This window comes from Punica granatum, chromosome 6, assembly GCF_007655135.1.
Source record: "Punica granatum isolate Tunisia-2019 chromosome 6, ASM765513v2, whole genome shotgun sequence".
Taxonomy (NCBI): Eukaryota; Viridiplantae; Streptophyta; class Magnoliopsida; order Myrtales; family Lythraceae; genus Punica; species Punica granatum.
Genome location: NC_045132.1, coordinates 16,858,352 through 16,868,669, shown reverse-complemented (window position 1 = coordinate 16,868,669; position 10,318 = coordinate 16,858,352). Strand labels below are relative to the sequence as shown.

The 10,318-nt window shown below is 37.7% G+C and overlaps 1 pseudogene; it reads right to left on the bottom strand.

Annotated features, from left to right (window-relative positions):
- Positions 1–5,169: 5,169 nt before the first annotated feature.
- LOC116210521 lies at positions 5,170–10,284 on the bottom strand (annotated as a pseudogene).
- Between the last annotated feature and the right edge of the window lie 34 nt (positions 10,285–10,318).

The following is a 10,318-nucleotide window of genomic DNA, read 5'->3' as shown; positions in this document are numbered from 1 at the left end:
CTTTCATAGTGGATTTTCTCTATTAAAACTCAAACTTAAGACATTATTTAAGAAAAATAAGTATCGAATGACTTGAATTAATTGATATTGATAATTGAATGTGTTTATTCATACTCCGATTTTTCCATCTAATAAGACAAGAAAGGAAAGCCTAGAAGAGTTGCATAAATTTTTATTCAATTTTTTGCATAATAAGTAGTATAAACTAAATATTATTTAATAGGTCTACCTAGAAAATATTATTAAAAATAATTATTCCACCAAAAAATAAAAAATAAATATTGGACCTTGAGGGCTTGAACATTGTAATCAACCAATTTAACAACATGATGTTCCTTTTGACAACCATTCTTCTATTTTACATAGGGCAATTGAATGTATTATTCATAATCCGATTTTTTCTACCTAATAAGACACGAAAGAAAAGCATGGAAGAGTCAGACAAATTTTAACTCACTTTTCTACGTAATAAATACAAACTAAATATTGTTTAATGTCTACTTAAAAATATTATTACAAATAATTATTCCATCAAATGAGACAAAATTCACTATTGGACCTTGAGGGCTTGAACACTATAATTAACCATTTTAACAACAATTCTTCTATTTTAAATTGGGAAATTGAATTGAACTCTAGTATCCAAAAGCCCATAGTTCTCCCTACTAATTCAATTCGAACCGAGTCAATTCAGCTCTCTCGGCATGATTTTCTCCATGCATAGGACTCGAACTCGAAACCTCACTTATGGAAAGTAAGAGTCGAATCGCTTGAACCAATTCACATTGGTAATTGAATGTATTTATTCACAATATGATTTTTCCACCTCATAAGACAAGAAAGGAAAGCCCATAAGAGTCGGATAAATTTTAACTCAATTTTCTACATAATAAATAGTATAAACTAAATATTATTTAATATGTCTACCTAGAAAATACTATTAGAAATAATTATTCCACCAAATCAGACGAAATTTGCTATTGGACCTTGAGGGCTTGAACATTATAATTAACCATTTTAACAGCATGATGTTACTTTTAACAGCAAATCTTCTATTTTAAATAGGCAAATTGAATGTAATTATTCATAATATGATTTTTCCACCTAATAAGACAAGAAAGGAAAGCATGGAAGAGTCAACGAATGTTAACTAAATTTTCTACGTAATAAATAAAAACTAAATATTATTTAATATGTCTGCTTAGAAAATTTATTGAAAATAATTATTCCACCAAATAAGACAAAATTCACTATTGGACCTTGAGGGCTTGAGCGCTATAATTAACCATTTTAACAGCATGATGATACTTTTAACAACAATTCTTCTATCTTAAATAGAACAGGTGACCACCCTAAAATCAGGAAGTTCAATAGCTCTGACTAATTTAGTTTGAACCGAGTTGATCCAACTTTCGAAGGGTGAATTTTCTCTATTCATAAGAGTCAAACTCAAAATTTTATTTAAGGAGAACAAATGTCAAATCACTTAAATTAATTCACTTTTATAATTGAATGTGTTTATTTATAATATGATTTTTCCACCTAATATGGCAAGAAAGGAAAGCCCGAAGGAGTCAGATAAATCTTAACTCAATTTTCTACGTAATAAATAGTATGAACTAAATATTATTTAATGTCCACCTAGAATATGTTATTAAAAATAATTATTCCACCAAATAAGACAAGATTCACTATTGGACCTTAACATTATAATTAACCATTTTAACAACATGATGTTGCTTTTAACATCAATTCTTCTATTTAAAATGTTGACTTATTTTCGCAGATTCGATAACTAGTGGGACTACCTGTGCACTTTTATTAATTATTTATAATTTCTCTTTCATTGTATTAGATCATGAGAGTCCTTTGTAACCGAAAAAATGGGGCAATTGAATGTACTTATTCATAATGCCATTTTCCCACCTAATATGACTAGAAAGAAATGCCCGGAACAGTCAGACAAATTTTAACCCAATTTTCTACGTAATAAATGGTATAAACTATATATTATTCAATATGTCTACCCAAAAAATATTACTAGAAATAATTTTTCCACCAAATAAGACCAAAATAATTAAAAAAAACATAAGAGGGTTGCATAACGGCCTTAGACATCTCATGCTAGGTGATATAATTAGAGCTTCCATATCCCACTTCTGTGTGCTTTAATTTTTTGTTTGGACTCTTGCCCCTTCCCTTACCAGGAAAAGAAAAACTTTAGCTAATCTCTTCCTCAACTTTAGAAACCATGACAAATGCGATTTCCTTATTATGGATAGCTTTTATATACATATACATATATATATATATATATATATATATATATTATATATAGCTCAACTTCTTGGCAACTTTTTTTTTTTTGATGAAGTGTCGTTAGCTTATTGAAAACTGTTAATAGCTCTTAAATGATGCGCCTAAAAATCCTCCTAATTTAAAATTCCAATCACATCAATTGCATAACAATTGAATATTGTATAATTACAACTCATACCATTATAAATAGAATCTTGAATTAGAAAATTTTTTAATTTAATTATTAAGAGAATATAACAACACTCATTTTTTTTTTAGTAATTAGCAACACTCATATTTATATAAATGTTGGCCTTCTTGCACGTAATTCTTTTTGGAATTTTTGGGGAGATGGGGTTGCCCAGAAGCATTAAAGGTACAGTCCAAGTACAAAGACAAAGAAAACATGAAAAGATCGCAACTACAGAAAAGACAAGAAAAGATCGCAGAGATTGGGTGTGAATCATCCTAGGGTTTGAGATCAATTAAAAAGTCCCATGTTAGGGTCGCCAGCTACCAGTCTCCCATCTCCAATTCTCAGGGCGACTAGGCGGCGAGCCGCCAGCTCCCAATCGAAGCTCTAATTTCTCTAGATAATCAATGGTTTGCGTAGCTTCTTGGAAATTTCTTGAAAGCTATGCATACTCCATGTATTGTTGGCCATCCCATTCACAAATTAAATTATAGCTGAATTTGAGCTCTCAAACTGAAATTTCTTGAAAGCTACCCCAAAGACGAGTCTTGCAATTGAGCTGTTATTGGGTAGATTTTATTATGTAGTAATTAAAATTTTAAATTAATTAGAGGTAACATAATTTTTCATCACTTTTTTTGTTCATATCATAAATATCAATTTCATTTATGGTCTAAATAAACGAAAAAAAAGTCATACTTATTATAATCATTCTGTACATAGTGCTGGTTTCCTCTAATACCCTATAATTCCAGCACAGAAAAAAGAACTTTCTATTAATGTGAAATAAAAAAAAATTCCAGCCCTTTTCCCACTAAGAGTTTCTCTTGATCTAGTTTTGGGAAATATCTTGAATTTGAAATCTCTCACCGACGAAACGACATATCTTTATCATGTGATTATGCTTTTTCTTTTTATTGTTTCATTTATTATCTTATATTTCACTGTTATAGCATCGGATGATTTCATCATTGAACGAATATCGATATTAAATAAGTAAGATAGATTATCAAATGCTCTAATTTCATGAAATTACTTGTAGATTGGAGATCCAGCGAGCATATTTGTCACAATTTTCCAGTTCCATACAGAATTCTCTACTTAAAAGCTTTCATCAGTGTATTTAAGATGAATAAGTTTAAGAGACTTAATGCGAAAAAGGAAAAAAAGAAGAAGATGGAAATTGATTTTCGAAAAGCAAATAGGACCCATTTCTCCGTTTTCTATTCATCGTCCGTTTAAATAGTTTTGGCAATCTATAATAACACATGATAAGGTAGGGAGTGCCCGGGTAGCATCGAACTGGCCACCCGTGATCCCCAAAAGCAACCAAGAGAAACCCCGAGCCCATAATGTGAGCCCAGCATCGAGGTCACCATTACAGATTCACCAAGCCCCTTCCACTAGGGATAAGGCCCATCGAGCCCTCCCCCAAGCCGGGATGCTCAACAGGCCATGCCCCTAGGCTCGGCCAGCCTCCCCTGGACCCGGAAGGCTCGACGATCCTCCCCACGACCGAGAGGCTGGTCGGCCTCCCCATGAAGGGAGACATCTATACATGGATCGTCCCAAAAAGTCGCCCTAAGCCCTTTTTGTTATAGTGATGTGATAATATAATATATGATTTATTTTTATAGAGATAAGATGTTGGACCCACTGTTGTAATTTGAGAATACCAAGTGTTTCGATCAGAAATGTTTCCCGGGAAATGTTAACCATGCCTGTAAAATGTTAGCCCAAGAAAAATTTTCCCAAGAATCACTTCCCCCAAACGACATAAAATAGGTGGGAAAGTTGGAATTTTTCCCGAAAAGTTCTAACTTTCCCGCGATCCAAATGCGTACTTTTTCTCAATGCAATCATGGGGATTCTCATCTTGTTAATTGAGACTTATCTCGTTGAAGCGTGGGCTTGAGTTTAGCTTGCAAATGTATCACTTTATACATGTGAAAAACTATAGCTTTGAAAACTATCCATAAAAATTAACGTTGGCAATTTAAAAAAGAAAAGGTACCATTATTCAATGAATTTTAATAGTTTGCACGAATTCTGAATTAGCACACGGTTCAAATTTTAGGTCAATCTCCCAGCTGAGCTAAAATTACACAAGAAAACCTAGTACCTATAAGACATGGTCCAAATAAATATCGGACCCCAATTTGATGAGGCCCATCATGGTTGCATCCGCAATCCTCCTTCAAGAATTTCAATCCGAATTGCTCAATTAATTGGACCTGGCCGAATGAGTTCTGTAAAATCCTCTGTCATGTGCATGGATGCTCCAGTATCGAGAGCCCATTTCGAGTTCTCATCGATAAGAGTTGCCTCACCTGCCGATGCTTTTCCTAGCGATCTAATCCGTAATGGTTATTAACGTGTGAGTCCACTTGCTTGGGCTTATCCTCACCTGGCTGCTCTTCCCTCATTGTTATGTCACATTAAAACTCCGATCTCAATGGAACCAATGTACGAGCCTTGCACTGGTACCGGACATATTAAGATGCCCATCCTTCGATACTCTCGTTCAAGTTACGAGAAAAAACATCCGGTATCTCAGCATAATACACTGCAACAGTCAGCACAATAATCTTTCCCAAGATAGTAGGCACTTGTATCTCCGTTATTGAGCTTGAGAGATAAATTCCCATGGCAGGAGAGACATACTCGAACTGACCCAATAAATGAAAATTTTACGAGTCCCGTTAAGATTACGATTATTCCAGAGATAGAGATGATCTTGACCTCCCAATGGGTGTGATCATAGAAATCACCAAGTAGAATCACCAAAAGGATCGAGGTTTGACCTAAAAGAACGGTGATGAATGATGGTGCAGAGTCTAGCGTGTGCTTTTACGAGTTTATTGCAGCTTGGATTTGTTCAAGAGCCTTCCCCTTTGTCTCCGGCACGACTCTGATGACAAACAATATTACTAATGCATTGATTGCAGCATACAGAATAAATGTACCTGTAAGAAAGAGGAAAAAACATGACTTTAAACGATCCCTCTCAATAGGCGGGTTGATGCCAACTGAAATGATCATGAACTGCCGAATCTCAACATCTGATACGTGTGCATATATTATTACAGAGTTCGCCTATGACAGTAGTTATAGTTTCGGTTTCACATACTGTAGGAGCTCGAGCTCAACAGGAAGTTGAAAGAGTAGGAAACCACCCATGCCCCGAACCAGTTCACCAGGGTCGCGAACCCCCCTGCAACTCCCTTGACGTTGATTGGAAATATTTGCAAATTAAGCCAGTTAACATATTAGGACACCATGTCTGAGGAAGCAAAAGACCCGGAATGAAGCTTTCGTAGAATTGCAACAAGACAAACCATCACTGTCTATGTGGTATTTGCATAATTTGGATAAATGTTTCCGAGTCCAGAGTATGGAAAATAGAGATTCAGACAAAATTTATGGTAGGTTTGGCCTTTGAATTTAGTACTTTACCTCCGACATCACAACCCAAGGAATAGTACCCATTCCTGCCGAGAATGATCCAATGCACATCTGAGGAACAAATTAAAGAACATCAAAAAGGCGGATTGAGATGCATCAAGGAAGAAAACCGACACTACTTTTCAGATAACTGTGGTCTGATAATGGAAATGAGATTACCATAATGTTCACAATGGCAAGGACCAGAACTGCCTTAGCTGCCCAATTCATGGACCTGTTTCCAAGAACAATTTCTATCTTGCTGTTAGCTACGAATCTTTTTAAAGCGGATGGAAGCTTGGAAGATGACAGAATGTGAAGGGAATGGTTACCTAGGGAAACCGGGCTCGAGCTTCCACCCCCATCAAGGTGACCCTCAAACCTTACCATGATGGGGCACTAGGTTGCAGAGTTACGGACCTTCAAGTAGAATGACACTGCTGCCAGGGGACAACCTATGACCAATCCTGCTGCAGATACCTGAGTTTACAAACGCAATGGTTGTTACAGTTAATAATTTAGGAACTGTATCCTGCTATGAGAATGCAGGACAGCTATTAAACGATTACATTTGATGCTCAAATCTCCACATGAACCCAGTCAAGACACTGTTAGAAAATATACTCGAGGCACTTGATTTTAGGGGTTTACCAGTATAAGGGGCTTCCTTCCTGCTCTGTCGACCAAAGTAGTGCCTATTGCTGTGACAATGACCTGCATTAGCTCACCGTATCACATTCACTTTCATTTGGGTTTTAAATAATTGCTTATTGGATTGACTGAGAATGCAGTCCCCGTACAACCGCATAGGTTATGGTTCCGACGGTCGAGGAAGATCCTGCAGGGATATTACATTTATAGAGTTATCATTAAGTACCATTTTTCTCGTAATATCCATTTCTTCATCAAAATTTCATGAGCAGTTATAATTTGGACAGAACGTGCTTCCTTAAAAATATTGCTCGCATAGAAACCAATCCCATTGATTCCTCCGAACTATTGGAAGACCATCAGTCCCACTCCAGTCTGATCAACACGAGAACAGGACATTTGAGTGATAACGAGGGATGGGATTCTTTTACTATTGTTCTTTTCCTTTCTGAGCAAAATAAATAGAGAACTAGAGGAACAGGAATACAATGACAGAGCATAGGTATCTCCTCTGGAATAAATCGAGCAAATTGGCTTTCAGGAGTTGTTCAAGAGTTTCAATGTAATCCTGCCAAAAGAACATAAAATCACTTTCAGGAAACTGTAAACATATATGTCGACCGAAGATACAAATAAACAGAAAACTTAAATGAAAAGTTGAATAACTTCACTTGGATCTCAATTGCTTCTTCAGATATATCTACATCCTTGCCCCGAAGTTCTGTAGAGCAATCCTAAAATCATTCTTCCTTCCTCTTTTTGCCTGCATCCACAGACAACTCAATCAACATTGTGCATCGATGTATGTTGACAATCAACTAGGAGAAAATGAAGTGTAGGAAAGAAAAGAAGAAAATTTGTTCAAGCACATACAAGCCGTCTCGGAGACTCCGGGATGAGAAAGAGACCAAATAGGAGAACTGCACATGGGATTAGTCCTGTAAACTTAAACAACGTTCCACAAGTTAGGCTCCTTTTTGCAAACATTTGGCAGTGAATTGTGTTAAGTTTGAAAATTCACCGATTAACGATAAATTCTACCATGATAAAATGTTCCCAATTATGAAAAAAAAGGACGATCCTGTACAAATCATCAACTGCAAAGAAAGGAAGACAGTTGACATGATTATTAGAAAAAAAAATTGTACAATTCAAATTGACCGTCTTGGAAGTACAGCTCAGAAAGAACCTGATTTATGGAAGTCAGCACTCCATGGAGATCCTTTGGCGCGATTTCAGCTATGAAGATCGACACCTTTGCATAGACCCAAAAATTGATTGATTGAACCAGTTTCATGGAAAAGGAAATTTTGGAAACTTTTATGGGATAAAGAGAGTCACCACATAGGAGAAGACACCCATCCCATATCCCGTTGCTAACCTTCCAATGTCCATTGTCCATACCCCCTTTGATTGGAAAAAAGTTCGAATAAACAAAAACAATCAAGAAAAACTTCTAAGGACAAGGTCTCGCTGCTGAGACATTGAATTGGCAAAATTGCATCAAAATTTGGTAAGTGAGACCTCGGCAAAGTAGATAGCAAGCCACCCAGCAACACAGAATCCGCTTGCCATTCTCACTGTCTGCACATGTTGCATAGTTTGCAGATTGTGATGTAACAGATAAAGCTCCACACAATTATATATTACTCGGCGGATTGCAAATTATTTTCAATTTTGAATGCATATCAGTTTATCTATTGCTTACCCCTTTCCGGCCTATAAAATTTGCAATTGGTCTACCAGTTATCGCCCCAATCATCGCACCGAAAGTTAATATGGAACCGAACCCTGAATACTGCACAAGATTTTCCAACAAAATAGAAAATCAGAGGGAGCCAAAGGAAATCCTCATATTAGTTCTTTATATAAGTCCCGGGGATGAATCTATTTGCTTTGGGTTAAATTATGCAGCAATCGATATATTTCATACCTCAGCCAAGGAAAGATTGAGATCCCTCCTGATCCCAGACTGAGTGGGCGACGAGTATCCTGCCTGAAGATGAACAAAAAACACAGAGGAACAGCATTAAGAATCTTGTTCTTCTCTTTTTCTGCTGTTCTCTTGATAGCAATCCCGGTTGTAGTTGCTTACACAGGTCCCAAATTCATAGGAGCCACAAACTGCAATGAATGTGCTGAAATAAGCCATCCAGGATTGCCCTTTTTGGGTATCATCATCCATTTGGTTCTTATCAGTATGAACGAGCGGTTCTTGAACTCCTCCTTGCCTGCGGATTTCCTGGTTTTCGATATCGTCTTTGGTTGCCATGTGAACACCACCACCTTCTTATCAGATGAAGTAGCTGATATTTGGGTGTTTCCGAAGGATGGATGGTATAAGAACGGCGCTCAGTAAATTGCTGTTGCAGTGCCGAGACTTTAACTTGCACGGCTCTAACAAAAGCTTAAGTACAAATGCTCTCTTTTTGGAAAAAGAAGATCCCGGAAATTTTAGAGATCATCAATGTCCTTCCTTTATTGGAGACGCATTGATGAAAGCATTCATATCTTCTCCACTACCACCCCTTCATCTCCATTAACTTGTTCACCTTCCATGCCACCTCCCAATCAGGATCCAAATCTCTCTGGTAAATCTTCCAGTCCCACCGTGAATTGCCGCATAGAGAGTTCTGCTTAACTCTTTTTTCCAAGCCAACGTGGTGTCTTCATCCCCACCGAACCTTGCAAACTCCATTGCGATGATTCCTTGGGCTCACCAATGAAATGCCGTCTTATCTTGGCTAAGCCTTTCGGCTCTAAACTGCCCATGGCGAAACAAGTTATCAACGAGCTGTCCGAATATATGGAATACAAAGAATGGGGTACACATTGCACCAGCAAAGGAAAGGGCATGTGCTCACCTGCAACTTCAACTACCCCAAGGATATGTCATTTGCTGAAAGCAGGGACCTCTGGAAGGTTCAAGGCCCGAGGTGTCATGAACGAAGAGATCGACCTCACTTCAGCCCCTTTCTAGCTTCATCTTAGGAGCTTCCTCCCTGATTTTGCCACTGGAAAAATATGTTGCCTGCCTGCCGGCATCGGCTGCCAGGTCTAGGGAGGTTCGGGATCTCGACTGGAGGGTTGTCCTGGATTCCTTAACGAAAGTTTGCTTGGCCATTTGGATTCAGAAGTCAATCCTGAGGGAAATGTTCAACTTATTCCCAACCTTCTCGCATATGAGATCAGGTTTGCTCGATGGAATGCACCCTCTAAAGGCCTCTGGGCTTGACAGTATGCCGCCTCTATTCTATCAGAAGTTCTGGGATATCACTGATTTTCATCTCATTAGCCTTTCTACAGTTGGTGACTAAATTAAATTAACATACATCCTTGTTGAGAGGCTTTCGCCTATGCAAACGCTTTGCTAGAGAATCGGGACAACGCACCAGAGTGGGCGAGACTGCCTTCGTAGCTTGTTTGGATTCCGTAGAACATTTAAACTACAAGGGTGTCTGGTAGCAAGCATGTCAGGACCAATTTCGTAGCTTTAGTGTCGAAAATGGCCTGTGGATTATAAACTATCGCTGTAAAAATTCGTGGCAGGAGGACCTGGGTACCATACCATCTGCGCCGGTTATTTATCATTTACAAATCGCAGACTTAGATTTCAATTTTCCAGCAGCTCCCAACAATGCTTCCTCACAAGTTGCCTGCAGACTCTTCATAGAACAGGGACATTAACGATATGCCGAACTCCAGAGTGCAGGAAGGCTCTACTCGAGATCT